This window comes from Ranitomeya imitator, unplaced genomic scaffold (genome assembly GCF_032444005.1).
Source record: "Ranitomeya imitator isolate aRanImi1 unplaced genomic scaffold, aRanImi1.pri SCAFFOLD_24, whole genome shotgun sequence".
NCBI lineage: Eukaryota > Metazoa > Chordata > Amphibia > Anura > Dendrobatidae > Ranitomeya > Ranitomeya imitator.
Window position 1 is genome coordinate 546,299 of NW_027194605.1, and position 23,453 is coordinate 569,751.

The following is a 23,453-nucleotide window of genomic DNA, read 5'->3' on the forward strand; positions in this document are numbered from 1 at the left end:
TTATGCTTTGCTGACAAAGCTATTGACTTTCAGTTCTTGATCTCGATTGCTTGTCGTGAGCCCAGTAACGTCTTTCATCTAGTTTCTGTAGTGTAGTGGTTATCACGTTCGCCTCACACGCGAAAGGTCCCCAGTTCGAAACTGGGCAGAAACAATGCATTTTGACTTTCAATCCTTGATCTTTATTCCTTGCCATGACCACAGTAACCTTTTTCGTTCCGTTTCTGTAGTGTAGTGGTTATCACATTCGCCTAACACGCGAAAGGTCCCCAGTTCAAAACTGGGCAGAAACATGCCATAATGCTTTGCTGACAAAGCTATTGACTTTCAGTTCTTGATCTCGATTGCTTGTCGTGAGCCCAGTAACGTCTGTTATCTAGTTTCTGTAGTGTAGTGGTTATCACGTTCGCTTTACACGCGAAAGGTCTCCGGTTCGATCCCGGGCAGAAGCATGCGGTTTCTCTTTATTTTGATCACAAGTGTATATTGTTGATGTAATCAGCATCATTTTTACCCCTTTGATGATTTCTACATGCGTCTGCTTTTGTCAAGAGTGTGTGTTTTTGACATTGTATACGTTTTTCTAGTTCAAGTAACACCTGATAGGATCAAGGTGCGAAAGCAGGCATCTACTTGCTTTTTCTCTTTCTTTTTGGCTTTTGGACAAAGGCATGAGATTTTTTTTTGCAAAATGGTTTTGTTTCCATGTTTTTTCTTTTTTTCAGTAGTCTGACAAATGAAAGGTTCCTTGGTTGAAAAGTGCACTTTGTCCTGTGTTCAGACATAGAGGAAGACCTGTTGAGTTTGGCTGGATCATTTTTTTTCAATTTCATTTTGGTGTGTTTGAACAGTTTGAGCTTAGCACGGAGTTTCTGTAGTGTAGTGGTTATCACGTTCGCCTAACACGCGAAAGGTCCCCAGTTCAAAACTGGGCAGAAACACGCCATTATGCTTTGCTGACAAAGCTATTGACTTTCAGTTCTTGATCTCGATTGCTTGTCGTGAGCCCAGTAACGTCTTTCATCTAGTTTCTGTAGTGTAGTGGTTATCACGTTCGCCTCACACGCGAAAGGTCCCCAGTTCGAAACTGGGCAGAAACAATGCATTTTGACTTTCAATCCTTGATCTTTATTCCTTGCCATGACCACAGTAACCTTTTTGTTTCTGTAGTGTAGTGGTTATCACATTCGCCTAACACGCGAAAGGTCCCCAGTTCAAAACTGGGCAGAAACATGCCATAATGCTTTGCTGACAAAGCTATTGACTTTCAGTTCTTGATCTCGATTGCTTGTCGTGAGCCCAGTAACGTCTGTTATCTAGTTTCTGTAGTGTAGTGGTTATCACGTTCGCTTTACACGCGAAAGGTCTCCGGTTCGATCCCGGGCAGAAGCATGCGGTTTCTCTTTATTTTGATCACAAGTGTATATTGTTGATGTAATCAGCATCATTTTTACCCCTTTGATGATTTCTACATGCGTCTGCTTTTGTCAAGAGTGTGTGTTTTTGACATTGTATACGTTTTTCTAGTTCAAGTAACACCTGATAGGATCAAGGTGCGAAAGCAGGCATCTACTTGCTTTTTCTCTTTCTTTTTGGCTTTTGGACAAAGGCATGAGATTTTTTTTTGCAAAATGGTTTTGTTTCCATGTTTTTTCTTTTTTTCAGTAGTCTGACAAATGAAAGGTTCCTTGGTTGAAAAGTGCACTTTGTCCTGTGTTCAGACATAGAGGAAGACCTGTTGAGTTTGGCTGGATCATTTTTTTTCAATTTCATTTTGGTGTGTTTGAACAGTTTGAGCTTAGCACGGAGTTTCTGTAGTGTAGTGGTTATCACGTTCGCCTAACACGCGAAAGGTCCCCAGTTCAAAACTGGGCAGAAACACGCCATTATGCTTTGCTGACAAAGCTATTGACTTTCAGTTCTTGATCTCGATTGCTTGTCGTGAGCCCAGTAACGTCTTTCATCTAGTTTCTGTAGTGTAGTGGTTATCACGTTCGCCTCACACGCGAAAGGTCCCCAGTTCGAAACTGGGCAGAAACAATGCATTTTGACTTTCAATCCTTGATCTTTATTCCTTGCCATGACCACAGTAACCTTTTTCGTTCCGTTTCTGTAGTGTAGTGGTTATCACATTCGCCTAACACGCGAAAGGTCCCCAGTTCAAAACTGGGCAGAAACATGCCATAATGCTTTGCTGACAAAGCTATTGACTTTCAGTTCTTGATCTCGATTGCTTGTCGTGAGCCCAGTAACGTCTGTTATCTAGTTTCTGTAGTGTAGTGGTTATCACGTTCGCTTTACACGCGAAAGGTCTCCGGTTCGATCCCGGGCAGAAGCATGCGGTTTCTCTTTATTTTGATCACAAGTGTATATTGTTGATGTAATCAGCATCATTTTTACCCCTTTGATGATTTCTACATGCGTCTGCTTTTGTCAAGAGTGTGTGTTTTTGACATTGTATACGTTTTTCTAGTTCAAGTAACACCTGATAGGATCAAGGTGCGAAAGCAGGCATCTACTTGCTTTTTCTCTTTCTTTTTGGCTTTTGGACAAAGGCATGAGATTTTTTTTTGCAAAATGGTTTTGTTTCCATGTTTTTTCTTTTTTTCAGTAGTCTGACAAATGAAAGGTTCCTTGGTTGAAAAGTGCACTTTGTCCTGTGTTCAGACATAGAGGAAGACCTGTTGAGTTTGGCTGGATCATTTTTTTTCAATTTCATTTCGGTGTGTTTGAACAGTTTGAGCTTAGCACGGAGTTTCTGTAGTGTAGTGGTTATCACGTTCGCCTAACACGCGAAAGGTCCCCAGTTCAAAACTGGGCAGAAACACGCCATTATGCTTTGCTGACAAAGCTATTGACTTTCAGTTCTTGATCTCGATTGCTTGTCGTGAGCCCAGTAACGTCTTTCATCTAGTTTCTGTAGTGTAGTGGTTATCACGTTCGCCTCACACGCGAAAGGTCCCCAGTTCGAAACTGGGCAGAAACAATGCATTTTGACTTTCAATCCTTGATCTTTATTCCTTGCCATGACCACAGTAACCTTTTTCGTTCCGTTTCTGTAGTGTAGTGGTTATCACATTCGCCTAACACGCGAAAGGTCCCCAGTTCAAAACTGGGCAGAAACATGCCATAATGCTTTGCTGACAAAGCTATTGACTTTCAGTTCTTGATCTCGATTGCTTGTCGTGAGCCCAGTAACGTCTGTTATCTAGTTTCTGTAGTGTAGTGGTTATCACGTTCGCTTTACACGCGAAAGGTCTCCGGTTCGATCCCGGGCAGAAGCATGCGGTTTCTCTTTATTTCGATCACAAGTGTATATTGTTGATGTAATCAGCATCATTTTTACCCCTTTGATGATTTCTACATGCGTCTGCTTTTGTCAAGAGTGTGTGTTTTTGACATTGTATACGTTTTTCTAGTTCAAGTAACACCTGATAGGATCAAGGTGCGAAAGCAGGCATCTACTTGCTTTTTCTCTTTCTTTTTGGCTTTTGGACAAAGGCATGAGATTTTTTTTTTGCAAAATGGTTTTGTTTCCATGTTTTTTCTTTTTTTCAGTAGTCTGACAAATGAAAGGTTCCTTGGTTGAAAAGTGCACTTTGTCCTGTGTTCAGATATAGAGGAAGACCTGTTGAGTTTGGCTGGATCATTTTTTTTCAATTTCATTTCGGTGTGTTTGAACAGTTTGAGCTTAGCACGGAGTTTCTGTAGTGTAGTGGTTATCACGTTCGCCTAACACGCGAAAGGTCCCCAGTTCAAAACTGGGCAGAAACACGCCATTATGCTTTGCTGACAAAGCTATTGACTTTCAGTTCTTGATCTCGATTGCTTGTCGTGAGCCCAGTAACGTCTTTCATCTAGTTTCTGTAGTGTAGTGGTTATCACGTTCGCCTCACACGCGAAAGGTCCCCAGTTCGAAACTGGGCAGAAACAATGCATTTTGACTTTCAATCCTTGATCTTTATTCCTTGCCATGACCACAGTAACCTTTTTCGTTCCGTTTCTGTAGTGTAGTGGTTATCACATTCGCCTAATACGCGAAAGGTCCCCAGTTCAAAACTGGGCAGAAACATGCCATAATGCTTTGCTGACAAAGCTATTGACTTTCAGTTCTTGATCTCGATTGCTTGTCGTGAGCCCAGTAACGTCTGTTATCTAGTTTCTGTAGTGTAGTGGTTATCACGTTCGCTTTACACGCGAAAGGTCTCCGGTTCGATCCCGGGCAGAAGCATGCGGTTTCTCTTTATTTTGATCACAAGTGTATATTGTTGATGTAATCAGCATCATTTTTACCCCTTTGATGATTTCTACATGCGTCTGCTTTTGTCAAGAGTGTGTGTTTTTGACATTGTATACGTTTTTCTAGTTCAAGTAACACCTGATAGGATCAAGGTGCGAAAGCAGGCATCTACTTGCTTTTTCTCTTTCTTTTTGGCTTTTGGACAAAGGCATGAGATTTTTTTTTTGCAAAATGGTTTTGTTTCCATGTTTTTTCTTTTTTTCAGTAGTCTGACAAATGAAAGGTTCCTTGGTTGAAAAGTGCACTTTGTCCTGTGTTCAGACATAGAGGAAGACCTGTTGAGTTTGGCTGGATCATTTTTTTTCAATTTCATTTCGGTGTGTTTGAACAGTTTGAGCTTAGCACGGAGTTTCTGTAGTGTAGTGGTTATCACGTTCGCCTAACACGCGAAAGGTCCCCAGTTCAAAACTGGGCAGAAACACGCCATTATGCTTTGCTGACAAAGCTATTGACTTTCAGTTCTTGATCTCGATTGCTTGTCGTGAGCCCAGTAACGTCTTTCATCTAGTTTCTGTAGTGTAGTGGTTATCACGTTCGCCTCACACGCGAAAGGTCCCCAGTTCGAAACTGGGCAGAAACAATGCATTTTGACTTTCAATCCTTGATCTTTATTCCTTGCCATGACCACAGTAACCTTTTTCGTTCCGTTTCTGTAGTGTAGTGGTTATCACATTCGCCTAATACGCGAAAGGTCCCCAGTTCAAAACTGGGCAGAAACATGCCATAATGCTTTGCTGACAAAGCTATTGACTTTCAGTTCTTGATCTCGATTGCTTGTCGTGAGCCCAGTAACGTCTGTTATCTAGTTTCTGTAGTGTAGTGGTTATCACGTTCGCTTTACACGCGAAAGGTCTCCGGTTCGATCCCGGGCAGAAGCATGCGGTTTCTCTTTATTTTGATCACAAGTGTATATTGTTGATGTAATCAGCATCATTTTTACCCCTTTGATGATTTCTACATGCGTCTGCTTTTGTCAAGAGTGTGTGTTTTTGACATTGTATACGTTTTTCTAGTTCAAGTAACACCTGATAGGATCAAGGTGCGAAAGCAGGCATCTACTTGCTTTTTCTCTTTCTTTTTGGCTTTTGGACAAAGGCATGAGATTTTTTTTTTGCAAAATGGTTTTGTTTCCATGTTTTTTCTTTTTTTCAGTAGTCTGACAAATGAAAGGTTCCTTGGTTGAAAAGTGCACTTTGTCCTGTGTTCAGACATAGAGGAAGACCTGTTGAGTTTGGCTGGATCATTTTTTTTCAATTTCATTTCGGTGTGTTTGAACAGTTTGAGCTTAGCACGGAGTTTCTGTAGTGTAGTGGTTATCACGTTCGCCTAACACGCGAAAGGTCCCCAGTTCAAAACTGGGCAGAAACACGCCATTATGCTTTGCTGACAAAGCTATTGACTTTCAGTTCTTGATCTCGATTGCTTGTCGTGAGCCCAGTAACGTTTTTCATCTAGTTTCTGTAGTGTAGTGGTTATCACGTTCGCCTCACACGCGAAAGGTCCCCAGTTCGAAACTGGGCAGAAACAATGCATTTTGACTTTCAATCCTTGATCTTTATTCCTTGCCATGACCACAGTAACCTTTTTCGTTCCATTTCTGTAGTGTAGTGGTTATCACATTCGCCTAACACGCGAAAGGTCCCCAGTTCAAAACTGGGCAGAAACATGCCATAATGCTTTGCTGACAAAGCTATTGACTTTCAGTTCTTGATCTCGATTGCTTGTCGTGAGCCCAGTAACGTCTGTTATCTAGTTTCTGTAGTGTAGTGGTTATCACGTTCGCTTTACACGCGAAAGGTCTCCGGTTCGATCCCGGGCAGAAGCATGCGGTTTCTCTTTATTTTGATCACAAGTGTATATTGTTGATGTAATCAGCATCATTTTTACCCCTTTGATGATTTCTACATGCGTCTGCTTTTGTCAAGAGTGTGTGTTTTTGACATTGTATACGTTTTTCTAGTTCAAGTAACACCTGATAGGATCAAGGTGCGAAAGCAGGCATCTACTTGCTTTTTCTCTTTCTTTTTGGCTTTTGGACAAAGGCATGAGATTTTTTTTTGCAAAATGGTTTTGTTTCCATGTTTTTTCTTTTTTTCAGTAGTCTGACAAATGAAAGGTTCCTTGGTTGAAAAGTGCACTTTGTCCTGTGTTCAGACATAGAGGAAGACCTGTTGAGTTTGGCTGGATCATTTTTTTTCAATTTCATTTCGGTGTGTTTGAACAGTTTGAGCTTAGCACGGAGTTTCTGTAGTGTAGTGGTTATCACGTTCGCCTAACACGCGAAAGGTCCCCAGTTCAAAACTGGGCAGAAACACGCCATTATGCTTTGCTGACAAAGCTATTGACTTTCAGTTCTTGATCTCGATTGCTTGTCGTGAGCCCAGTAACGTCTTTCATCTAGTTTCTGTAGTGTAGTGGTTATCACGTTCGCCTCACACGCGAAAGGTCCCCAGTTCGAAACTGGGCAGAAACAATGCATTTTGACTTTCAATCCTTGATCTTTATTCCTTGCCATGACCACAGTAACCTTTTTCGTTCCGTTTCTGTAGTGTAGTGGTTATCACATTCGCCTAATACGCGAAAGGTCCCCAGTTCAAAACTGGGCAGAAACATGCCATAATGCTTTGCTGACAAAGCTATTGACTTTCAGTTCTTGATCTCGATTGCTTGTCGTGAGCCCAGTAACGTCTGTTATCTAGTTTCTGTAGTGTAGTGGTTATCACGTTCGCTTTACACGCGAAAGGTCTCCGGTTCGATCCCGGGCAGAAGCATGCGGTTTCTCTTTATTTTGATCACAAGTGTATATTGTTGATGTAATCAGCATCATTTTTACCCCTTTGATGATTTCTACATGCGTCTGCTTTTGTCAAGAGTGTGTGTTTTTGACATTGTATACGTTTTTCTAGTTCAAGTAACACCTGATAGGATCAAGGTGCGAAAGCAGGCATCTACTTGCTTTTTCTCTTTCTTTTTGGCTTTTGGACAAAGGCATGAGATTTTTTTTTTGCAAAATGGTTTTGTTTCCATGTTTTTTCTTTTTTTCAGTAGTCTGACAAATGAAAGGTTCCTTGGTTGAAAAGTGCACTTTGTCCTGTGTTCAGACATAGAGGAAGACCTGTTGAGTTTGGCTGGATCATTTTTTTTCAATTTCATTTCGGTGTGTTTGAACAGTTTGAGCTTAGCACGGAGTTTCTGTAGTGTAGTGGTTATCACGTTCGCCTAACACGCGAAAGGTCCCCAGTTCAAAACTGGGCAGAAACACGCCATTATGCTTTGCTGACAAAGCTATTGACTTTCAGTTCTTGATCTCGATTGCTTGTCGTGAGCCCAGTAACGTTTTTCATCTAGTTTCTGTAGTGTAGTGGTTATCACGTTCGCCTCACACGCGAAAGGTCCCCAGTTCGAAACTGGGCAGAAACAATGCATTTTGACTTTCAATCCTTGATCTTTATTCCTTGCCATGACCACAGTAACCTTTTTCGTTCCATTTCTGTAGTGTAGTGGTTATCACATTCGCCTAACACGCGAAAGGTCCCCAGTTCAAAACTGGGCAGAAACATGCCATAATGCTTTGCTGACAAAGCTATTGACTTTCAGTTCTTGATCTCGATTGCTTGTCGTGAGCCCAGTAACGTCTGTTATCTAGTTTCTGTAGTGTAGTGGTTATCACGTTCGCTTTACACGCGAAAGGTCTCCGGTTCGATCCCGGGCAGAAGCATGCGGTTTCTCTTTATTTTGATCACAAGTGTATATTGTTGATGTAATCAGCATCATTTTTACCCCTTTGATGATTTCTACATGCGTCTGCTTTTGTCAAGAGTGTGTGTTTTTGACATTGTATACGTTTTTCTAGTTCAAGTAACACCTGATAGGATCAAGGTGCGAAAGCAGGCATCTACTTGCTTTTTCTCTTTCTTTTTGGCTTTTGGACAAAGGCATGAGATTTTTTTTTGCAAAATGGTTTTGTTTCCATGTTTTTTCTTTTTTTCAGTAGTCTGACAAATGAAAGGTTCCTTGGTTGAAAAGTGCACTTTGTCCTGTGTTCAGACATAGAGGAAGACCTGTTGAGTTTGGCTGGATCATTTTTTTTCAATTTCATTTCGGTGTGTTTGAACAGTTTGAGCTTAGCACGGAGTTTCTGTAGTGTAGTGGTTATCACGTTCGCCTAACACGCGAAAGGTCCCCAGTTCAAAACTGGGCAGAAACACGCCATTATGCTTTGCTGACAAAGCTATTGACTTTCAGTTCTTGATCTCGATTGCTTGTCGTGAGCCCAGTAACGTCTTTCATCTAGTTTCTGTAGTGTAGTGGTTATCACGTTCGCCTCACACGCGAAAGGTCCCCAGTTCGAAACTGGGCAGAAACAATGCATTTTGACTTTCAATCCTTGATCTTTATTCCTTGCCATGACCACAGTAACCTTTTTCGTTCCGTTTCTGTAGTGTAGTGGTTATCACATTCGCCTAACACGCGAAAGGTCCCCAGTTCAAAACTGGGCAGAAACATGCCATAATGCTTTGCTGACAAAGCTATTGACTTTCAGTTCTTGATCTCGATTGCTTGTCGTGAGCCCAGTAACGTCTGTTATCTAGTTTCTGTAGTGTAGTGGTTATCACGTTCGCTTTACACGCGAAAGGTCTCCGGTTCGATCCCGGGCAGAAGCATGCGGTTTCTCTTTATTTTGATCACAAGTGTATATTGTTGATGTAATCAGCATCATTTTTACCCCTTTGATGATTTCTACATGCGTCTGCTTTTGTCAAGAGTGTGTGTTTTTGACATTGTATACGTTTTTCTAGTTCAAGTAACACCTGATAGGATCAAGGTGCGAAAGCAGGCATCTACTTGCTTTTTCTCTTTCTTTTTGGCTTTTGGACAAAGGCATGAGATTTTTTTTTTGCAAAATGGTTTTGTTTCCATGTTTTTTCTTTTTTTCAGTAGTCTGACAAATGAAAGGTTCCTTGGTTGAAAAGTGCACTTTGTCCTGTGTTCAGACATAGAGGAAGACCTGTTGAGTTTGGCTGGATCATTTTTTTTCAATTTCATTTCGGTGTGTTTGAACAGTTTGAGCTTAGCACGGAGTTTCTGTAGTGTAGTGGTTATCACGTTCGCCTAACACGCGAAAGGTCCCCAGTTCAAAACTGGGCAGAAACACGCCATTATGCTTTGCTGACAAAGCTATTGACTTTCAGTTCTTGATCTCGATTGCTTGTCGTGAGCCCAGTAACGTCTTTCATCTAGTTTCTGTAGTGTAGTGGTTATCACGTTCGCCTCACACGCGAAAGGTCCCCAGTTCGAAACTGGGCAGAAACAATGCATTTTGACTTTCAATCCTTGATCTTTATTCCTTGCCATGACCACAGTAACCTTTTTCGTTCCGTTTCTGTAGTGTAGTGGTTATCACATTCGCCTAACACGCGAAAGGTCCCCAGTTCAAAACTGGGCAGAAACATGCCATAATGCTTTGCTGACAAAGCTATTGACTTTCAGTTCTTGATCTCGATTGCTTGTCGTGAGCCCAGTAACGTCTGTTATCTAGTTTCTGTAGTGTAGTGGTTATCACGTTCGCTTTACACGCGAAAGGTCTCCGGTTCGATCCCGGGCAGAAGCATGCGGTTTCTCTTTATTTTGATCACAAGTGTATATTGTTGATGTAATCAGCATCATTTTTACCCCTTTGATGATTTCTACATGCGTCTGCTTTTGTCAAGAGTGTGTGTTTTTGACATTGTATACGTTTTTCTAGTTCAAGTAACACCTGATAGGATCAAGGTGCGAAAGCAGGCATCTACTTGCTTTTTCTCTTTCTTTTTGGCTTTTGGACAAAGGCATGAGATTTTTTTTTTGCAAAATGGTTTTGTTTCCATGTTTTTTCTTTTTTTCAGTAGTCTGACAAATGAAAGGTTCCTTGGTTGAAAAGTGCACTTTGTCCTGTGTTCAGACATAGAGGAAGACCTGTTGAGTTTGGCTGGATCATTTTTTTTCAATTTCATTTCGGTGTGTTTGAACAGTTTGAGCTTAGCACGGAGTTTCTGTAGTGTAGTGGTTATCACGTTCGCCTAACACGCGAAAGGTCCCCAGTTCAAAACTGGGCAGAAACACGCCATTATGCTTTGCTGACAAAGCTATTGACTTTCAGTTCTTGATCTCGATTGCTTGTCGTGAGCCCAGTAACGTCTTTCATCTAGTTTCTGTAGTGTAGTGGTTATCACGTTCGCCTCACACGCGAAAGGTCCCCAGTTCGAAACTGGGCAGAAACAATGCATTTTGACTTTCAATCCTTGATCTTTATTCCTTGCCATGACCACAGTAACCCTTTTCGTTCCGTTTCTGCAGTGTAGTGGTTATCACATTCGCCTAACACGCGAAAGGTCCCCAGTTCAAAACTGGGCAGAAACATGCCATAATGCTTTGCTGACAAAGCTATTGACTTTCAGTTCTTGATCTCGATTGCTTGTCGTAAGCCCAATAACGTCTGTTATCTAGTTTCTGTAGTGTAGTGGTTATCACGTTCGCTTTACACGCGAAAGGTCTCCGGTTCGATCCCGGGCAGAAGCATGCGGTTTCTCTTTATTTTGATCACAAGTGTATATTGTTGATGTAATCAGCATCATTTTTACCCCTTTGATGATTTCTACATGCGTCTGCTTTTGTCAAGAGTGTGTGTTTTTGACATTGTATACGTTTTTCTAGTTCAAGTAACACCTGATAGGATCAAGGTGCGAAAGCAGGCATCTACTTGCTTTTTCTCTTTCTTTTTGGCTTTTGGACAAAGGCATGAGATTTTTTTTTTGCAAAATGGTTTTGTTTCCATGTTTTTTCTTTTTTTCAGTAGTCTGACAAATGAAAGGTTCCTTGGTTGAAAAGTGCACTTTGTCCTGTGTTCAGACATAGAGGAAGACCTGTTGAGTTTGGCTGGATCATTTTTTTTCAATTTCATTTCGGTGTGTTTGAACAGTTTGAGCTTAGCACGGAGTTTCTGTAGTGTAGTGGTTATCACGTTCGCCTAACACGCGAAAGGTCCCCAGTTCAAAACTGGGCAGAAACACGCCATTATGCTTTGCTGACAAAGCTATTGACTTTCAGTTCTTGATCTCGATTGCTTGTCGTGAGCCCAGTAACGTCTTTCATCTAGTTTCTGTAGTGTAGTGGTTATCACGTTCGCCTCACACGCGAAAGGTCCCCAGTTCGAAACTGGGCAGAAACAATGCATTTTGACTTTCAATCCTTGATCTTTATTCCTTGCCATGACCACAGTAACCTTTTTCGTTCCGTTTCTGCAGTGTAGTGGTTATCACATTCGCCTAACACGCGAAAGGTCCCCAGTTCAAAACTGGGCAGAAACATGCCATAATGCTTTGCTGACAAAGCTATTGACTTTCAGTTCTTGATCTCGATTGCTTGTCGTGAGCCCAGTAACGTCTGTTATCTAGTTTCTGTAGTGTAGTGGTTATCACGTTCGCTTTACACGCGAAAGGTCTCCGGTTCGATCCCGGGCAGAAGCATGCGGTTTCTCTTTATTTTGATCACAAGTGTATATTGTTGATGTAATCAGCATCATTTTTACCCCTTTGATGATTTCTACATGCGTCTGCTTTTGTCAAGAGTGTGTGTTTTTGACATTGTATACGTTTTTCTAGTTCAAGTAACACCTGATAGGATCAAGGTGCGAAAGCAGGCATCTACTTGCTTTTTCTCTTTCTTTTTGGCTTTTGGACAAAGGCATGAGATTTTTTTTTTGCAAAATGGTTTTGTTTCCATGTTTTTTCTTTTTTTCAGTAGTCTGACAAATGAAAGGTTCCTTGGTTGAAAAGTGCACTTTGTCCTGTGTTCAGACATAGAGGAAGACCTGTTGAGTTTGGCTGGATCATTTTTTTTCAATTTCATTTCGGTGTGTTTGAACAGTTTGAGCTTAGCACGGAGTTTCTGTAGTGTAGTGGTTATCACGTTCGCCTAACACGCGAAAGGTCCCCAGTTCAAAACTGGGCAGAAACACGCCATTATGCTTTGCTGACAAAGCTATTGACTTTCAGTTCTTGATCTCGATTGCTTGTCGTGAGCCCAGTAACGTCTTTCATCTAGTTTCTGTAGTGTAGTGGTTATCACGTTCGCCTCACACGCGAAAGGTCCCCAGTTCGAAACTGGGCAGAAACAATGCATTTTGACTTTCAATCCTTGATCTTTATTCCTTGCCATGACCACAGTAACCTTTTTCGTTCCGTTTCTGTAGTGTAGTGGTTATCACATTCGCCTAACACGCGAAAGGTCCCCAGTTCAAAACTGGGCAGAAACATGCCATAATGCTTTGCTGACAAAGCTATTGACTTTCAGTTCTTGATCTCGATTGCTTGTCGTGAGCCCAGTAACGTCTGTTATCTAGTTTCTGTAGTGTAGTGGTTATCACGTTCGCTTTACACGCGAAAGGTCTCCGGTTCGATCCCGGGCAGAAGCATGCGGTTTCTCTTTATTTTGATCACAAGTGTATATTGTTGATGTAATCAGCATCATTTTTACCCCTTTGATGATTTCTACATGCGTCTGCTTTTGTCAAGAGTGTGTGTTTTTGACATTGTATACGTTTTTCTAGTTCAAGTAACACCTGATAGGATCAAGGTGCGAAAGCAGGCATCTACTTGCTTTTTCTCTTTCTTTTTGGCTTTTGGACAAAGGCATGAGATTTTTTTTTTGCAAAATGGTTTTGTTTCCATGTTTTTTCTTTTTTTCAGTAGTCTGACAAATGAAAGGTTCCTTGGTTGAAAAGTGCACTTTGTCCTGTGTTCAGACATAGAGGAAGACCTGTTGAGTTTGGCTGGATCATTTTTTTTCAATTTCATTTCGGTGTGTTTGAACAGTTTGAGCTTAGCACGGAGTTTCTGTAGTGTAGTGGTTATCACGTTCGCCTAACACGCGAAAGGTCCCCAGTTCAAAACTGGGCAGAAACACGCCATTATGCTTTGCTGACAAAGCTATTGACTTTCAGTTCTTGATCTCGATTGCTTGTCGTGAGCCCAGTAACGTCTTTCATCTAGTTTCTGTAGTGTAGTGGTTATCACGTTCGCCTCACACGCGAAAGGTCCCCAGTTCGAAACTGGGCAGAAACAATGCATTTTGACTTTCAATCCTTGATCTTTATTCCTTGCCATGACCACAGTAACCTTTTTCGTTCCGTTTCTGTAGTGTAGTGGTTATCACATTCGCCTAACACGCGAAAGGTCCCCAGTTCAAAACTGGGCAGAAACATGCCATAATGCTTTGCTGACAAAGCTATTGACTTTCAGTTCTTGATCTCGATTGCTTGTCGTGAGCCCAGTAACGTCTGTTATCTAGTTTCTGTAGTGTAGTGGTTATCACGTTCGCTTTACACGCGAAAGGTCTCCGGTTCGATCCCGGGCAGAAGCATGCGGTTTCTCTTTATTTTGATCACAAGTGTATATTGTTGATGTAATCAGCATCATTTTTACCCCTTTGATGATTTCTACATGCGTCTGCTTTTGTCAAGAGTGTGTGTTTTTGACATTGTATACGTTTTTCTAGTTCAAGTAACACCTGATAGGATCAAGGTGCGAAAGCAGGCATCTACTTGCTTTTTCTCTTTCTTTTTGGCTTTTGGACAAAGGCATGAGATTTTTTTTTTGCAAAATGGTTTTGTTTCCATGTTTTTTCTTTTTTTCAGTAGTCTGACAAATGAAAGGTTCCTTGGTTGAAAAGTGCACTTTGTCCTGTGTTCAGACATAGAGGAAGACCTGTTGAGTTTGGCTGGATCATTTTTTTTCAATTTCATTTCGGTGTGTTTGAACAGTTTGAGCTTAGCACGGAGTTTCTGTAGTGTAGTGGTTATCACGTTCGCCTAACACGCGAAAGGTCCCCAGTTCAAAACTGGGCAGAAACACGCCATTATGCTTTGCTGACAAAGCTATTGACTTTCAGTTCTTGATCTCGATTGCTTGTCGTGAGCCCAGTAACGTCTTTCATCTAGTTTCTGTAGTGTAGTGGTTATCACGTTCGCCTCACACGCGAAAGGTCCCCAGTTCGAAACTGGGCAGAAACAATGCATTTTGACTTTCAATCCTTGATCTTTATTCCTTGCCATGACCACAGTAACCTTTTTCGTTCCGTTTCTGTAGTGTAGTGGTTATCACATTCGCCTAACACGCGAAAGGTCCCCAGTTCAAAACTGGGCAGAAACATGCCATAATGCTTTGCTGACAAAGCTATTGACTTTCAGTTCTTGATCTCGATTGCTTGTCGTGAGCCCAGTAACGTCTGTTATCTAGTTTCTGTAGTGTAGTGGTTATCACGTTCGCTTTACACGCGAAAGGTCTCCGGTTCGATCCCGGGCAGAAGCATGCGGTTTCTCTTTATTTTGATCACAAGTGTATATTGTTGATGTAATCAGCATCATTTTTACCCCTTTGATGATTTCTACATGCGTCTGCTTTTGTCAAGAGTGTGTGTTTTTGACATTGTATACGTTTTTCTAGTTCAAGTAACACCTGATAGGATCAAGGTGCGAAAGCAGGCATCTACTTGCTTTTTCTCTTTCTTTTTGGCTTTTGGACAAAGGCATGAGATTTTTTTTTTGCAAAATGGTTTTGTTTCCATGTTTTTTCTTTTTTTCAGTAGTCTGACAAATGAAAGGTTCCTTGGTTGAAAAGTGCACTTTGTCCTGTGTTCAGACATAGAGGAAGACCTGTTGAGTTTGGCTGGATCATTTTTTTTCAATTTCATTTCGGTGTGTTTGAACAGTTTGAGCTTAGCACGGAGTTTCTGTAGTGTAGTGGTTATCACGTTCGCCTAACACGCGAAAGGTCCCCAGTTCAAAACTGGGCAGAAACACGCCATTATGCTTTGCTGACAAAGCTATTGACTTTCAGTTCTTGATCTCGATTGCTTGTCGTGAGCCCAGTAACGTCTTTCATCTAGTTTCTGTAGTGTAGTGGTTATCACGTTCGCCTCACACGCGAAAGGTCCCCAGTTCGAAACTGGGCAGAAACAATGCATTTTGACTTTCAATCCTTGATCTTTATTCCTTGCCATGACCACAGTAACCTTTTTCGTTCCGTTTCTGTAGTGTAGTGGTTATCACATTCGCCTAACACGCGAAAGGTCCCCAGTTCAAAACTGGGCAGAAACATGCCATAATGCTTTGCTGACAAAGCTATTGACTTTCAGTTCTTGATCTCGATTGCTTGTCGTGAGCCCAGTAACGTCTGTTATCTAGTTTCTGTAGTGTAGTGGTTATCACGTTCGCTTTACACGCGAAAGGTCTCCGGTTCGATCCCGGGCAGAAGCATGCGGTTTCTCTTTATTTTGATCACAAGTGTATATTGTTGATGTAATCAGCATCATTTTTACCCCTTTGATGATTTCTACATGCGTCTGCTTTTGTCAAGAGTGTGTGTTTTTGACATTGTATACGTTTTTCTAGTTCAAGTAACACCTGATAGGATCAAGGTGCGAAAGCAGGCATCTACTTGCTTTTTCTCTTTCTTTTTGGCTTTTGGACAAAGGCATGAGATTTTTTTTTTGCAAAATGGTTTTGTTTCCATGTTTTTTCTTTTTTTCAGTAGTCTGACAAATGAAAGGTTCCTTGGTTGAAAAGTGCACTTTGTCCTGTGTTCAGACATAGAGGAAGACCTGTTGAGTTTGGCTGGATCATTTTTTTTCAATTTCATTTCGGTGTGTTTGAACAGTTTGAGCTTAGCACGGAGTTTCTGTAGTGTAGTGGTTATCACGTTCGCCTAACACGCGAAAGGTCCCCAGTTCAAAACTGGGCAGAAACACGCCATTATGCTTTGCTGACAAAGCTATTGACTTTCAGTTCTTGATCTCGATTGCTTGTCGTGAGCCCAGTAACGTCTTTCATCTAGTTTCTGTAGTGTAGTGGTTATCACGTTCGCCTCACACGCGAAAGGTCCCCAGTTCGAAACTGGGCAGAAACAATGCATTTTGACTTTCAATCCTTGATCTTTATTCCTTGCCATGACCACAGTAACCTTTTTCGTTCCGTTTCTGTAGTGTAGTGGTTATCACATTCGCCTAACACGCGAAAGGTCCCCAGTTCAAAACTGGGCAGAAACATGCCATAATGCTTTGCTGACAAAGCTATTGACTTTCAGTTCTTGATCTCGATTGCTTGTCGTGAGCCCAGTAACGTCTGTTATCTAGTTTCTGTAGTGTAGTGGTTATCACGTTCGCTTTACACGCGAAAGGTCTCCGGTTCGATCCCGGGCAGAAGCATGCGGTTTCTCTTTATTTTGATCACAAGTGTATATTGTTGATGTAATCAGCATCATTTTTACCCCTTTGATGATTTCTACATGCGTCTGCTTTTGTCAAGAGTGTGTGTTTTTGACATTGTATACGTTTTTCTAGTTCAAGTAACACCTGATAGGATCAAGGTGCGAAAGCAGGCATCTACTTGCTTTTTCTCTTTCTTTTTGGCTTTTGGACAAAGGCATGAGATTTTTTTTTTGCAAAATGGTTTTGTTTCCATGTTTTTTCTTTTTTTCAGTAGTCTGACAAATGAAAGGTTCCTTGGTTGAAAAGTGCACTTTGTCCTGTGTTCAGACATAGAGGAAGACCTGTTGAGTTTGGCTGGATCATTTTTTTTCAATTTCATTTCGGTGTGTTTGAACAGTTTGAGCTTAGCACGGAGTTTCTGTAGTGTAGTGGTTATCACGTTCGCCTAACACGCGAAAGGTCCCCAGTTCAAAACTGGGCAGAAACACGCCATTATGCTTTGCTGACAAAGCTATTGACTTTCAGTTCTTGATCTCGATTGCTTGTCGTGAGCCCAGTAACGTCTTTCATCTAGTTTCTGTAGTGTAGTGGTTATCACGTTCGCCTCACACGCGAAAGGTCCCCAGTTCGAAACTGGGCAGAAACAATGCATTTTGACTTTCAATCCTTGATCTTTATTCCTTGCCATGACCACAGTAACCTTTTTCGTTCCGTTTCTGTAGTGTAGTGGTTATCACATTCGCCTAACACGCGAAAGGTCCCCAGTTCAAAACTGGGCAGAAACATGCCATAATGCTTTGCTGACAAAGCTATTGACTTTCAGTTCTTGATCTCGATTGCTTGTCGTGAGCCCAGTAACGTCTGTTATCTAGTTTCTGTAGTGTAGTGGTTATCACGTTCGCTTTACACGCGAAAGGTCTCCGGTTCGATCCCGGGCAGAAGCATGCGGTTTCTCTTTATTTTGATCACAAGTGTATATTGTTGATGTAATCAGCATCATTTTTACCCCTTTGATGATTTCTACATGCGTCTGCTTTTGTCAAGAGTGTGTGTTTTTGACATTGTATACGTTTTTCTAGTTCAAGTAACACCTGATAGGATCAAGGTGCGAAAGCAGGCATCTACTTGCTTTTTCTCTTTCTTTTTGGCTTTTGGACAAAGGCATGAGATTTTTTTTTTGCAAAATGGTTTTGTTTCCATGTTTTTTCTTTTTTTCAGTAGTCTGACAAATGAAAGGTTCCTTGGTTGAAAAGTGCACTTTGTCCTGTGTTCAGACATAGAGGAAGACCTGTTGAGTTTGGCTGGATCATTTTTTTTCAATTTCATTTCGGTGTGTTTGAACAGTTTGAGCTTAGCACGGAGTTTCTGTAGTGTAGTGGTTATCACGTTCGCCTAACACGCGAAAGGTCCCCAGTTCAAAACTGGGCAGAAACACGCCATTATGCTTTGCTGACAAAGCTATTGACTTTCAGTTCTTGATCTCGATTGCTTGTCGTGAGCCCAGTAACGTCTTTCATCTAGTTTCTGTAGTGTAGTGGTTATCACGTTCGCCTCACACGCGAAAGGTCCCCAGTTCGAAACTGGGCAGAAACAATGCATTTTGACTTTCAATCCTTGATCTTTATTCCTTGCCATGACCACAGTAACCTTTTTCGTTCCGTTTCTGTAGTGTAGTGGTTATCACATTCGCCTAACACGCGAAAGGTCCCCAGTTCAAAACTGGGCAGAAACATGCCATAATGCTTTGCTGACAAAGCTATTGACTTTCAGTTCTTGATCTCGATTGCTTGTCGTGAGCCCAGTAACGTCTGTTATCTAGTTTCTGTAGTGTAGTGGTTATCACGTTCGCTTTACACGCGAAAGGTCTCCGGTTCGATCCCGGGCAGAAGCATGCGGTTTCTCTTTATTTTGATCACAAGTGTATATTGTTGATGTAATCAGCATCATTTTTACCCCTTTGATGATTTCTACATGCGTCTGCTTTTGTCAAGAGTGTGTGTTTTTGACATTGTATACGTTTTTCTAGTTCAAGTAACACCTGATAGGATCAAGGTGCGAAAGCAGGCATCTACTTGCTTTTTCTCTTTCTTTTTGGCTTTTGGACAAAGGCATGAGATTTTTTTTTTGCAAAATGGTTTTGTTTCCATGTTTTTTCTTTTTTTCAGTAGTCTGACAAATGAAAGGTTCCTTGGTTGAAAAGTGCACTTTGTCCTGTGTTCAGACATAGAGGAAGACCTGTTGAGTTTGGCTGGATCATTTTTTTTCAATTTCATTTCGGTGTGTTTGAACAGTTTGAGCTTAGCACGGAGTTTCTGTAGTGTAGTGGTTATCACGTTCGCCTAACACGCGAAAGGTCCCCAGTTCAAAACTGGGCAGAAACACGCCATTATGCTTTGCTGACAAAGCTATTGACTTTCAGTTCTTGATCTCGATTGCTTGTCGTGAGCCCAGTAACGTCTTTCATCTAGTTTCTGTAGTGTAGTGGTTATCACGTTCGCCTCACACGCGAAAGGTCCCCAGTTCGAAACTGGGCAGAAACAATGCATTTTGACTTTCAATCCTTGATCTTTATTCCTTGCCATGACCACAGTAACCTTTTTCGTTCCGTTTCTGTAGTGTAGTGGTTATCACATTCGCCTAACACGCGAAAGGTCCCCAGTTCAAAACTGGGCAGAAACATGCCATAATGCTTTGCTGACAAAGCTATTGACTTTCAGTTCTTGATCTCGATTGCTTGTCGTGAGCCCAGTAACGTCTGTTATCTAGTTTCTGTAGTGTAGTGGTTATCACGTTCGCTTTACACGCGAAAGGTCTCCGGTTCGATCCCGGGCAGAAGCATGCGGTTTCTCTTTATTTTGATCACAAGTGTATATTGTTGATGTAATCAGCATCATTTTTACCCCTTTGATGATTTCTACATGCGTCTGCTTTTGTCAAGAGTGTGTGTTTTTGACATTGTATACGTTTTTCTAGTTCAAGTAACACCTGATAGGATCAAGGTGCGAAAGCAGGCATCTACTTGCTTTTTCTCTTTCTTTTTGGCTTTTGGACAAAGGCATGAGATTTTTTTTTTGCAAAATGGTTTTGTTTCCATGTTTTTTCTTTTTTTCAGTAGTCTGACAAATGAAAGGTTCCTTGGTTGAAAAGTGCACTTTGTCCTGTGTTCAGACATAGAGGAAGACCTGTTGAGTTTGGCTGGATCATTTTTTTTCAATTTCATTTCGGTGTGTTTGAACAGTTTGAGCTTAGCACGGAGTTTCTGTAGTGTAGTGGTTATCACGTTCGCCTAACACGCGAAAGGTCCCCAGTTCAAAACTGGGCAGAAACACGCCATTATGCTTTGCTGACAAAGCTATTGACTTTCAGTTCTTGATCTCGATTGCTTGTCGTGAGCCCAGTAACGTCTTTCATCTAGTTTCTGTAGTGTAGTGGTTATCACGTTCGCCTCACACGCGAAAGGTCCCCAGTTCGAAACTGGGCAGAAACAATGCATTTTGACTTTCAATCCTTGATCTTTATTCCTTGCCATGACCACAGTAACCTTTTTCGTTCCGTTTCTGTAGTGTAGTGGTTATCACATTCGCCTAACACGCGAAAGGTCCCCAGTTCAAAACTGGGCAGAAACATGCCATAATGCTTTGCTGACAAAGCTATTGACTTTCAGTTCTTGATCTCGATTGCTTGTCGTGAGCCCAGTAACGTCTGTTATCTAGTTTCTGTAGTGTAGTGGTTATCACGTTCGCTTTACACGCGAAAGGTCTCCGGTTCGATCCCGGGCAGAAGCATGCGGTTTCTCTTTATTTTGATCACAAGTGTATATTGTTGATGTAATCAGCATCATTTTTACCCCTTTGATGATTTCTACATGCGTCTGCTTTTGTCAAGAGTGTGTGTTTTTGACATTGTATACGTTTTTCTAGTTCAAGTAACACCTGATAGGATCAAGGTGCGAAAGCAGGCATCTACTTGCTTTTTCTCTTTCTTTTTGGCTTTTGGACAAAGGCATGAGATTTTTTTTTTGCAAAATGGTTTTGTTTCCATGTTTTTTCTTTTTTTCAGTAGTCTGACAAATGAAAGGTTCCTTGGTTGAAAAGTGCACTTTGTCCTGTGTTCAGACATAGAGGAAGACCTGTTGAGTTTGGCTGGATCATTTTTTTTCAATTTCATTTCGGTGTGTTTGAACAGTTTGAGCTTAGCACGGAGTTTCTGTAGTGTAGTGGTTATCACGTTCGCCTAACACGCGAAAGGTCCCCAGTTCAAAACTGGGCAGAAACACGCCATTATGCTTTGCTGACAAAGCTATTGACTTTCAGTTCTTGATCTCGATTGCTTGTCGTGAGCCCAGTAACGTCTTTCATCTAGTTTCTGTAGTGTAGTGGTTATCACGTTCGCCTCACACGCGAAAGGTCCCCAGTTCGAAACTGGGCAGAAACAATGCATTTTGACTTTCAATCCTTGATCTTTATTCCTTGCCATGACCACAGTAACCTTTTTCGTTCCGTTTCTGTAGTGTAGTGGTTATCACATTCGCCTAACACGCGAAAGGCCCCCAGTTCAAAACTGGGCAGAAACATGCCATAATGCTTTGCTGACAAAGCTATTGACTTTCAGTTCTTGATCTCGATTGCTTGTCGTGAGCCCAGTAACGTCTGTTATCTAGTTTCTGTAGTGTAGTGGTTATCACGTTCGCTTTACACGCGAAAGGTCTCCGGTTCGATCCCGGGCAGAAGCATGCGGTTTCTCTTTATTTTGATCACAAGTGTATATTGTTGATGTAATCAGCATCATTTTTACCCCTTTGATGATTTCTACATGCGTCTGCTTTTGTCAAGAGTGTGTGTTTTTGACATTGTATACGTTTTTCTAGTTCAAGTAACACCTGATAGGATCAAGGTGCGAAAGCAGGCATCTACTTGCTTTTTCTCTTTCTTTTTGGCTTTTGGACAAAGGCATGAGATTTTTTTTTTGCAAAATGGTTTTGTTTCCATGTTTTTTCTTTTTTTCAGTAGTCTGACAAATGAAAGGTTCCTTGGTTGAAAAGTGCACTTTGTCCTGTGTTCAGACATAGAGGAAGACCTGTTGAGTTTGGCTGGATCATTTTTTTTCAATTTCATTTCGGTGTGTTTGAACAGTTTGAGCTTAGCACGGAGTTTCTGTAGTGTAGTGGTTATCACGTTCGCCTAACACGCGAAAGGTCCCCAGTTCAAAACTGGGCAGAAACACGCCATTATGCTTTGCTGACAAAGCTATTGACTTTCAGTTCTTGATCTCGATTGCTTGTCGTGAGCCCAGTAACGTCTTTCATCTAGTTTCTGTAGTGTAGTGGTTATCACGTTCGCCTCACACGCGAAAGGTCCCCAGTTCGAAACTGGGCAGAAACAATGCATTTTGAATTTCAATCCTTGATCTTTATTCCTTGCCATGACCACAGTAACCTTTTTCGTTCCGTTTCTGTAGTGTAGTGGTTATCACATTCGCCTAACACGCGAAAGGTCCCCAGTTCAAAACTGGGCAGAAACATGCCATAATGCTTTGCTGACAAAGCTATTGACTTTCAGTTCTTGATCTCGATTGCTTGTCGTGAGCCCAGTAACGTCTGTTATCTAGTTTCTGTAGTGTAGTGGTTATCACGTTCGCTTTACACGCGAAAGGTCTCCGGTTCGATCCCGGGCAGAAGCATGCGGTTTCTCTTTATTTTGATCACAAGTGTATATTGTTGATGTAATCAGCATCATTTTTACCCCTTTGATGATTTCTACATGCGTCTGCTTTTGTCAAGAGTGTGTGTTTTTGACATTGTATACGTTTTTCTAGTTCAAGTAACACCTGATAGGATCAAGGTGCGAAAGCAGGCATCTACTTGCTTTTTCTCTTTCTTTTTGGCTTTTGGACAAAGGCATGAGATTTTTTTTTTGCAAAATGGTTTTGTTTCCATGTTTTTTCTTTTTTTCAGTAGTCTGACAAATGAAAGGTTCCTTGGTTGAAAAGTGCACTTTGTCCTGTGTTCAGACATAGAGGAAGACCTGTTGAGTTTGGCTGGATCATTTTTTTTCAATTTCATTTCGGTGTGTTTGAACAGTTTGAGCTTAGCACGGAGTTTCTGTAGTGTAGTGGTTATCACGTTCGCCTAACACGCGAAAGGTCCCCAGTTCAAAACTGGGCAGAAACACGCCATTATGCTTTGCTGACAAAGCTATTGACTTTCAGTTCTTGATCTCGATTGCTTGTCGTGAGCCCAGTAACGTCTTTCATCTAGTTTCTGTAGTGTAGTGGTTATCACGTTCGCCTCACACGCGAAAGGTCCCCAGTTCGAAACTGGGCAGAAACAATGCATTTTGACTTTCAATCCTTGATCTTTATTCCTTGCCATGACCACAGTAACCTTTTTTGTTCCGTTTCTGTAGTGTAGTGGTTATCACATTCGCCTAACACGCGAAAGGTCCCCAGTTCAAAACTGGGCAGAAACATGCCATAATGCTTTGCTGACAAAGCTATTGACTTTCAGTTCTTGATCTCGATTGCTTGTCGTGAGCCCAGTAACGTCTGTTATCTAGTTTCTGTAGTGTAGTGGTTATCACGTTCGCTTTACACGCGAAAGGTCTCCGGTTCGATCCCGGGCAGAAGCATGCGGTTTCTCTTTATTTTGATCACAAGTGTATATTGTTGATGTAATCAGCATCATTTTTACCCCTTTGATGATTTCTACATGCGTCTGCTTTTGTCAAGAGTGTGTGTTTTTGACATTGTATACGTTTTTCTAGTTCAAGTAACACCTGATAGGATCAAGGTGCGAAAGCAGGCATCTACTTGCTTTTTCTCTTTCTTTTTGGCTTTTGGACAAAGGCATGAGATTTTTTTTTTGCAAAATGGTTTTGTTTCCATGTTTTTTCTTTTTTTCAGTAGTCTGACA

The 23,453-nt window shown here is 41.4% G+C and overlaps 74 non-coding genes across 74 annotated transcripts; all 74 read left to right on the plus strand.

Annotated features, from left to right (window-relative positions):
- Positions 1 to 81: 81 nt before the first annotated feature.
- On the plus strand, positions 82 to 154 carry TRNAV-CAC (transfer RNA valine (anticodon CAC)). Its single transcript has one exon. It is a non-coding gene; the product is annotated as a tRNA-Val (tRNA).
- Positions 155 to 379: 225 nt separating this feature from the next.
- Positions 380 to 452, plus strand: TRNAV-UAC (transfer RNA valine (anticodon UAC)). The gene has a single exon. It is a non-coding gene; the product is annotated as a tRNA-Val (tRNA).
- Positions 453 to 868: 416 nt separating this feature from the next.
- TRNAV-AAC (transfer RNA valine (anticodon AAC)) lies at positions 869 to 941 on the plus strand. Its single transcript has one exon. It is a non-coding gene; the product is annotated as a tRNA-Val (tRNA).
- An 86-nt stretch (positions 942 to 1,027) lies between these two features.
- TRNAV-CAC (transfer RNA valine (anticodon CAC)) lies at positions 1,028 to 1,100 on the plus strand. The gene has a single exon. It is a non-coding gene; the product is annotated as a tRNA-Val (tRNA).
- A 219-nt stretch (positions 1,101 to 1,319) lies between these two features.
- TRNAV-UAC (transfer RNA valine (anticodon UAC)) lies at positions 1,320 to 1,392 on the plus strand. The gene has a single exon. It is a non-coding gene; the product is annotated as a tRNA-Val (tRNA).
- A 416-nt stretch (positions 1,393 to 1,808) lies between these two features.
- Positions 1,809 to 1,881, plus strand: TRNAV-AAC (transfer RNA valine (anticodon AAC)). The gene has a single exon. It is a non-coding gene; the product is annotated as a tRNA-Val (tRNA).
- An 86-nt stretch (positions 1,882 to 1,967) lies between these two features.
- On the plus strand, positions 1,968 to 2,040 carry TRNAV-CAC (transfer RNA valine (anticodon CAC)). The gene has a single exon. It is a non-coding gene; the product is annotated as a tRNA-Val (tRNA).
- Positions 2,041 to 2,265: 225 nt separating this feature from the next.
- TRNAV-UAC (transfer RNA valine (anticodon UAC)) lies at positions 2,266 to 2,338 on the plus strand. Its single transcript has one exon. It is a non-coding gene; the product is annotated as a tRNA-Val (tRNA).
- Positions 2,339 to 2,754: 416 nt separating this feature from the next.
- On the plus strand, positions 2,755 to 2,827 carry TRNAV-AAC (transfer RNA valine (anticodon AAC)). The gene has a single exon. It is a non-coding gene; the product is annotated as a tRNA-Val (tRNA).
- An 86-nt stretch (positions 2,828 to 2,913) lies between these two features.
- TRNAV-CAC (transfer RNA valine (anticodon CAC)) lies at positions 2,914 to 2,986 on the plus strand. Its single transcript has one exon. It is a non-coding gene; the product is annotated as a tRNA-Val (tRNA).
- Positions 2,987 to 3,211: 225 nt separating this feature from the next.
- Positions 3,212 to 3,284, plus strand: TRNAV-UAC (transfer RNA valine (anticodon UAC)). Its single transcript has one exon. It is a non-coding gene; the product is annotated as a tRNA-Val (tRNA).
- A 417-nt stretch (positions 3,285 to 3,701) lies between these two features.
- On the plus strand, positions 3,702 to 3,774 carry TRNAV-AAC (transfer RNA valine (anticodon AAC)). Its single transcript has one exon. It is a non-coding gene; the product is annotated as a tRNA-Val (tRNA).
- Positions 3,775 to 3,860: 86 nt separating this feature from the next.
- Positions 3,861 to 3,933, plus strand: TRNAV-CAC (transfer RNA valine (anticodon CAC)). Its single transcript has one exon. It is a non-coding gene; the product is annotated as a tRNA-Val (tRNA).
- Positions 3,934 to 4,158: 225 nt separating this feature from the next.
- TRNAV-UAC (transfer RNA valine (anticodon UAC)) lies at positions 4,159 to 4,231 on the plus strand. The gene has a single exon. It is a non-coding gene; the product is annotated as a tRNA-Val (tRNA).
- A 417-nt stretch (positions 4,232 to 4,648) lies between these two features.
- TRNAV-AAC (transfer RNA valine (anticodon AAC)) lies at positions 4,649 to 4,721 on the plus strand. Its single transcript has one exon. It is a non-coding gene; the product is annotated as a tRNA-Val (tRNA).
- An 86-nt stretch (positions 4,722 to 4,807) lies between these two features.
- On the plus strand, positions 4,808 to 4,880 carry TRNAV-CAC (transfer RNA valine (anticodon CAC)). The gene has a single exon. It is a non-coding gene; the product is annotated as a tRNA-Val (tRNA).
- A 225-nt stretch (positions 4,881 to 5,105) lies between these two features.
- On the plus strand, positions 5,106 to 5,178 carry TRNAV-UAC (transfer RNA valine (anticodon UAC)). The gene has a single exon. It is a non-coding gene; the product is annotated as a tRNA-Val (tRNA).
- Positions 5,179 to 5,595: 417 nt separating this feature from the next.
- On the plus strand, positions 5,596 to 5,668 carry TRNAV-AAC (transfer RNA valine (anticodon AAC)). Its single transcript has one exon. It is a non-coding gene; the product is annotated as a tRNA-Val (tRNA).
- An 86-nt stretch (positions 5,669 to 5,754) lies between these two features.
- TRNAV-CAC (transfer RNA valine (anticodon CAC)) lies at positions 5,755 to 5,827 on the plus strand. Its single transcript has one exon. It is a non-coding gene; the product is annotated as a tRNA-Val (tRNA).
- Positions 5,828 to 6,052: 225 nt separating this feature from the next.
- On the plus strand, positions 6,053 to 6,125 carry TRNAV-UAC (transfer RNA valine (anticodon UAC)). Its single transcript has one exon. It is a non-coding gene; the product is annotated as a tRNA-Val (tRNA).
- A 416-nt stretch (positions 6,126 to 6,541) lies between these two features.
- Positions 6,542 to 6,614, plus strand: TRNAV-AAC (transfer RNA valine (anticodon AAC)). The gene has a single exon. It is a non-coding gene; the product is annotated as a tRNA-Val (tRNA).
- Positions 6,615 to 6,700: 86 nt separating this feature from the next.
- On the plus strand, positions 6,701 to 6,773 carry TRNAV-CAC (transfer RNA valine (anticodon CAC)). Its single transcript has one exon. It is a non-coding gene; the product is annotated as a tRNA-Val (tRNA).
- A 225-nt stretch (positions 6,774 to 6,998) lies between these two features.
- Positions 6,999 to 7,071, plus strand: TRNAV-UAC (transfer RNA valine (anticodon UAC)). Its single transcript has one exon. It is a non-coding gene; the product is annotated as a tRNA-Val (tRNA).
- A 417-nt stretch (positions 7,072 to 7,488) lies between these two features.
- Positions 7,489 to 7,561, plus strand: TRNAV-AAC (transfer RNA valine (anticodon AAC)). The gene has a single exon. It is a non-coding gene; the product is annotated as a tRNA-Val (tRNA).
- An 86-nt stretch (positions 7,562 to 7,647) lies between these two features.
- TRNAV-CAC (transfer RNA valine (anticodon CAC)) lies at positions 7,648 to 7,720 on the plus strand. The gene has a single exon. It is a non-coding gene; the product is annotated as a tRNA-Val (tRNA).
- A 225-nt stretch (positions 7,721 to 7,945) lies between these two features.
- TRNAV-UAC (transfer RNA valine (anticodon UAC)) lies at positions 7,946 to 8,018 on the plus strand. Its single transcript has one exon. It is a non-coding gene; the product is annotated as a tRNA-Val (tRNA).
- Positions 8,019 to 8,434: 416 nt separating this feature from the next.
- TRNAV-AAC (transfer RNA valine (anticodon AAC)) lies at positions 8,435 to 8,507 on the plus strand. Its single transcript has one exon. It is a non-coding gene; the product is annotated as a tRNA-Val (tRNA).
- Positions 8,508 to 8,593: 86 nt separating this feature from the next.
- Positions 8,594 to 8,666, plus strand: TRNAV-CAC (transfer RNA valine (anticodon CAC)). Its single transcript has one exon. It is a non-coding gene; the product is annotated as a tRNA-Val (tRNA).
- A 225-nt stretch (positions 8,667 to 8,891) lies between these two features.
- TRNAV-UAC (transfer RNA valine (anticodon UAC)) lies at positions 8,892 to 8,964 on the plus strand. The gene has a single exon. It is a non-coding gene; the product is annotated as a tRNA-Val (tRNA).
- Positions 8,965 to 9,381: 417 nt separating this feature from the next.
- TRNAV-AAC (transfer RNA valine (anticodon AAC)) lies at positions 9,382 to 9,454 on the plus strand. Its single transcript has one exon. It is a non-coding gene; the product is annotated as a tRNA-Val (tRNA).
- Positions 9,455 to 9,540: 86 nt separating this feature from the next.
- TRNAV-CAC (transfer RNA valine (anticodon CAC)) lies at positions 9,541 to 9,613 on the plus strand. Its single transcript has one exon. It is a non-coding gene; the product is annotated as a tRNA-Val (tRNA).
- A 225-nt stretch (positions 9,614 to 9,838) lies between these two features.
- Positions 9,839 to 9,911, plus strand: TRNAV-UAC (transfer RNA valine (anticodon UAC)). The gene has a single exon. It is a non-coding gene; the product is annotated as a tRNA-Val (tRNA).
- A 417-nt stretch (positions 9,912 to 10,328) lies between these two features.
- On the plus strand, positions 10,329 to 10,401 carry TRNAV-AAC (transfer RNA valine (anticodon AAC)). The gene has a single exon. It is a non-coding gene; the product is annotated as a tRNA-Val (tRNA).
- Positions 10,402 to 10,487: 86 nt separating this feature from the next.
- Positions 10,488 to 10,560, plus strand: TRNAV-CAC (transfer RNA valine (anticodon CAC)). Its single transcript has one exon. It is a non-coding gene; the product is annotated as a tRNA-Val (tRNA).
- Positions 10,561 to 10,785: 225 nt separating this feature from the next.
- Positions 10,786 to 10,858, plus strand: TRNAV-UAC (transfer RNA valine (anticodon UAC)). The gene has a single exon. It is a non-coding gene; the product is annotated as a tRNA-Val (tRNA).
- A 417-nt stretch (positions 10,859 to 11,275) lies between these two features.
- Positions 11,276 to 11,348, plus strand: TRNAV-AAC (transfer RNA valine (anticodon AAC)). The gene has a single exon. It is a non-coding gene; the product is annotated as a tRNA-Val (tRNA).
- An 86-nt stretch (positions 11,349 to 11,434) lies between these two features.
- Positions 11,435 to 11,507, plus strand: TRNAV-CAC (transfer RNA valine (anticodon CAC)). Its single transcript has one exon. It is a non-coding gene; the product is annotated as a tRNA-Val (tRNA).
- A 225-nt stretch (positions 11,508 to 11,732) lies between these two features.
- On the plus strand, positions 11,733 to 11,805 carry TRNAV-UAC (transfer RNA valine (anticodon UAC)). The gene has a single exon. It is a non-coding gene; the product is annotated as a tRNA-Val (tRNA).
- A 417-nt stretch (positions 11,806 to 12,222) lies between these two features.
- On the plus strand, positions 12,223 to 12,295 carry TRNAV-AAC (transfer RNA valine (anticodon AAC)). Its single transcript has one exon. It is a non-coding gene; the product is annotated as a tRNA-Val (tRNA).
- Positions 12,296 to 12,381: 86 nt separating this feature from the next.
- Positions 12,382 to 12,454, plus strand: TRNAV-CAC (transfer RNA valine (anticodon CAC)). Its single transcript has one exon. It is a non-coding gene; the product is annotated as a tRNA-Val (tRNA).
- A 225-nt stretch (positions 12,455 to 12,679) lies between these two features.
- Positions 12,680 to 12,752, plus strand: TRNAV-UAC (transfer RNA valine (anticodon UAC)). The gene has a single exon. It is a non-coding gene; the product is annotated as a tRNA-Val (tRNA).
- A 417-nt stretch (positions 12,753 to 13,169) lies between these two features.
- Positions 13,170 to 13,242, plus strand: TRNAV-AAC (transfer RNA valine (anticodon AAC)). Its single transcript has one exon. It is a non-coding gene; the product is annotated as a tRNA-Val (tRNA).
- Positions 13,243 to 13,328: 86 nt separating this feature from the next.
- Positions 13,329 to 13,401, plus strand: TRNAV-CAC (transfer RNA valine (anticodon CAC)). The gene has a single exon. It is a non-coding gene; the product is annotated as a tRNA-Val (tRNA).
- A 225-nt stretch (positions 13,402 to 13,626) lies between these two features.
- TRNAV-UAC (transfer RNA valine (anticodon UAC)) lies at positions 13,627 to 13,699 on the plus strand. Its single transcript has one exon. It is a non-coding gene; the product is annotated as a tRNA-Val (tRNA).
- Positions 13,700 to 14,116: 417 nt separating this feature from the next.
- TRNAV-AAC (transfer RNA valine (anticodon AAC)) lies at positions 14,117 to 14,189 on the plus strand. The gene has a single exon. It is a non-coding gene; the product is annotated as a tRNA-Val (tRNA).
- Positions 14,190 to 14,275: 86 nt separating this feature from the next.
- TRNAV-CAC (transfer RNA valine (anticodon CAC)) lies at positions 14,276 to 14,348 on the plus strand. The gene has a single exon. It is a non-coding gene; the product is annotated as a tRNA-Val (tRNA).
- A 225-nt stretch (positions 14,349 to 14,573) lies between these two features.
- Positions 14,574 to 14,646, plus strand: TRNAV-UAC (transfer RNA valine (anticodon UAC)). The gene has a single exon. It is a non-coding gene; the product is annotated as a tRNA-Val (tRNA).
- Positions 14,647 to 15,063: 417 nt separating this feature from the next.
- On the plus strand, positions 15,064 to 15,136 carry TRNAV-AAC (transfer RNA valine (anticodon AAC)). The gene has a single exon. It is a non-coding gene; the product is annotated as a tRNA-Val (tRNA).
- An 86-nt stretch (positions 15,137 to 15,222) lies between these two features.
- TRNAV-CAC (transfer RNA valine (anticodon CAC)) lies at positions 15,223 to 15,295 on the plus strand. Its single transcript has one exon. It is a non-coding gene; the product is annotated as a tRNA-Val (tRNA).
- Positions 15,296 to 15,520: 225 nt separating this feature from the next.
- Positions 15,521 to 15,593, plus strand: TRNAV-UAC (transfer RNA valine (anticodon UAC)). The gene has a single exon. It is a non-coding gene; the product is annotated as a tRNA-Val (tRNA).
- Positions 15,594 to 16,010: 417 nt separating this feature from the next.
- TRNAV-AAC (transfer RNA valine (anticodon AAC)) lies at positions 16,011 to 16,083 on the plus strand. The gene has a single exon. It is a non-coding gene; the product is annotated as a tRNA-Val (tRNA).
- Positions 16,084 to 16,169: 86 nt separating this feature from the next.
- Positions 16,170 to 16,242, plus strand: TRNAV-CAC (transfer RNA valine (anticodon CAC)). The gene has a single exon. It is a non-coding gene; the product is annotated as a tRNA-Val (tRNA).
- A 225-nt stretch (positions 16,243 to 16,467) lies between these two features.
- On the plus strand, positions 16,468 to 16,540 carry TRNAV-UAC (transfer RNA valine (anticodon UAC)). The gene has a single exon. It is a non-coding gene; the product is annotated as a tRNA-Val (tRNA).
- Positions 16,541 to 16,957: 417 nt separating this feature from the next.
- TRNAV-AAC (transfer RNA valine (anticodon AAC)) lies at positions 16,958 to 17,030 on the plus strand. The gene has a single exon. It is a non-coding gene; the product is annotated as a tRNA-Val (tRNA).
- Positions 17,031 to 17,116: 86 nt separating this feature from the next.
- On the plus strand, positions 17,117 to 17,189 carry TRNAV-CAC (transfer RNA valine (anticodon CAC)). Its single transcript has one exon. It is a non-coding gene; the product is annotated as a tRNA-Val (tRNA).
- Positions 17,190 to 17,414: 225 nt separating this feature from the next.
- On the plus strand, positions 17,415 to 17,487 carry TRNAV-UAC (transfer RNA valine (anticodon UAC)). Its single transcript has one exon. It is a non-coding gene; the product is annotated as a tRNA-Val (tRNA).
- A 417-nt stretch (positions 17,488 to 17,904) lies between these two features.
- On the plus strand, positions 17,905 to 17,977 carry TRNAV-AAC (transfer RNA valine (anticodon AAC)). The gene has a single exon. It is a non-coding gene; the product is annotated as a tRNA-Val (tRNA).
- Positions 17,978 to 18,063: 86 nt separating this feature from the next.
- On the plus strand, positions 18,064 to 18,136 carry TRNAV-CAC (transfer RNA valine (anticodon CAC)). Its single transcript has one exon. It is a non-coding gene; the product is annotated as a tRNA-Val (tRNA).
- A 225-nt stretch (positions 18,137 to 18,361) lies between these two features.
- TRNAV-UAC (transfer RNA valine (anticodon UAC)) lies at positions 18,362 to 18,434 on the plus strand. Its single transcript has one exon. It is a non-coding gene; the product is annotated as a tRNA-Val (tRNA).
- Positions 18,435 to 18,851: 417 nt separating this feature from the next.
- TRNAV-AAC (transfer RNA valine (anticodon AAC)) lies at positions 18,852 to 18,924 on the plus strand. Its single transcript has one exon. It is a non-coding gene; the product is annotated as a tRNA-Val (tRNA).
- Positions 18,925 to 19,010: 86 nt separating this feature from the next.
- Positions 19,011 to 19,083, plus strand: TRNAV-CAC (transfer RNA valine (anticodon CAC)). The gene has a single exon. It is a non-coding gene; the product is annotated as a tRNA-Val (tRNA).
- Positions 19,084 to 19,308: 225 nt separating this feature from the next.
- TRNAV-UAC (transfer RNA valine (anticodon UAC)) lies at positions 19,309 to 19,381 on the plus strand. The gene has a single exon. It is a non-coding gene; the product is annotated as a tRNA-Val (tRNA).
- Positions 19,382 to 19,798: 417 nt separating this feature from the next.
- Positions 19,799 to 19,871, plus strand: TRNAV-AAC (transfer RNA valine (anticodon AAC)). The gene has a single exon. It is a non-coding gene; the product is annotated as a tRNA-Val (tRNA).
- Positions 19,872 to 19,957: 86 nt separating this feature from the next.
- On the plus strand, positions 19,958 to 20,030 carry TRNAV-CAC (transfer RNA valine (anticodon CAC)). Its single transcript has one exon. It is a non-coding gene; the product is annotated as a tRNA-Val (tRNA).
- Positions 20,031 to 20,255: 225 nt separating this feature from the next.
- Positions 20,256 to 20,328, plus strand: TRNAV-UAC (transfer RNA valine (anticodon UAC)). The gene has a single exon. It is a non-coding gene; the product is annotated as a tRNA-Val (tRNA).
- Positions 20,329 to 20,745: 417 nt separating this feature from the next.
- On the plus strand, positions 20,746 to 20,818 carry TRNAV-AAC (transfer RNA valine (anticodon AAC)). Its single transcript has one exon. It is a non-coding gene; the product is annotated as a tRNA-Val (tRNA).
- Positions 20,819 to 20,904: 86 nt separating this feature from the next.
- On the plus strand, positions 20,905 to 20,977 carry TRNAV-CAC (transfer RNA valine (anticodon CAC)). Its single transcript has one exon. It is a non-coding gene; the product is annotated as a tRNA-Val (tRNA).
- A 225-nt stretch (positions 20,978 to 21,202) lies between these two features.
- Positions 21,203 to 21,275, plus strand: TRNAV-UAC (transfer RNA valine (anticodon UAC)). Its single transcript has one exon. It is a non-coding gene; the product is annotated as a tRNA-Val (tRNA).
- A 417-nt stretch (positions 21,276 to 21,692) lies between these two features.
- Positions 21,693 to 21,765, plus strand: TRNAV-AAC (transfer RNA valine (anticodon AAC)). Its single transcript has one exon. It is a non-coding gene; the product is annotated as a tRNA-Val (tRNA).
- Positions 21,766 to 21,851: 86 nt separating this feature from the next.
- Positions 21,852 to 21,924, plus strand: TRNAV-CAC (transfer RNA valine (anticodon CAC)). Its single transcript has one exon. It is a non-coding gene; the product is annotated as a tRNA-Val (tRNA).
- Positions 21,925 to 22,149: 225 nt separating this feature from the next.
- TRNAV-UAC (transfer RNA valine (anticodon UAC)) lies at positions 22,150 to 22,222 on the plus strand. The gene has a single exon. It is a non-coding gene; the product is annotated as a tRNA-Val (tRNA).
- A 417-nt stretch (positions 22,223 to 22,639) lies between these two features.
- TRNAV-AAC (transfer RNA valine (anticodon AAC)) lies at positions 22,640 to 22,712 on the plus strand. Its single transcript has one exon. It is a non-coding gene; the product is annotated as a tRNA-Val (tRNA).
- An 86-nt stretch (positions 22,713 to 22,798) lies between these two features.
- On the plus strand, positions 22,799 to 22,871 carry TRNAV-CAC (transfer RNA valine (anticodon CAC)). The gene has a single exon. It is a non-coding gene; the product is annotated as a tRNA-Val (tRNA).
- A 225-nt stretch (positions 22,872 to 23,096) lies between these two features.
- TRNAV-UAC (transfer RNA valine (anticodon UAC)) lies at positions 23,097 to 23,169 on the plus strand. Its single transcript has one exon. It is a non-coding gene; the product is annotated as a tRNA-Val (tRNA).
- The last annotated feature ends 284 nt before the right edge of the window (positions 23,170 to 23,453 follow it).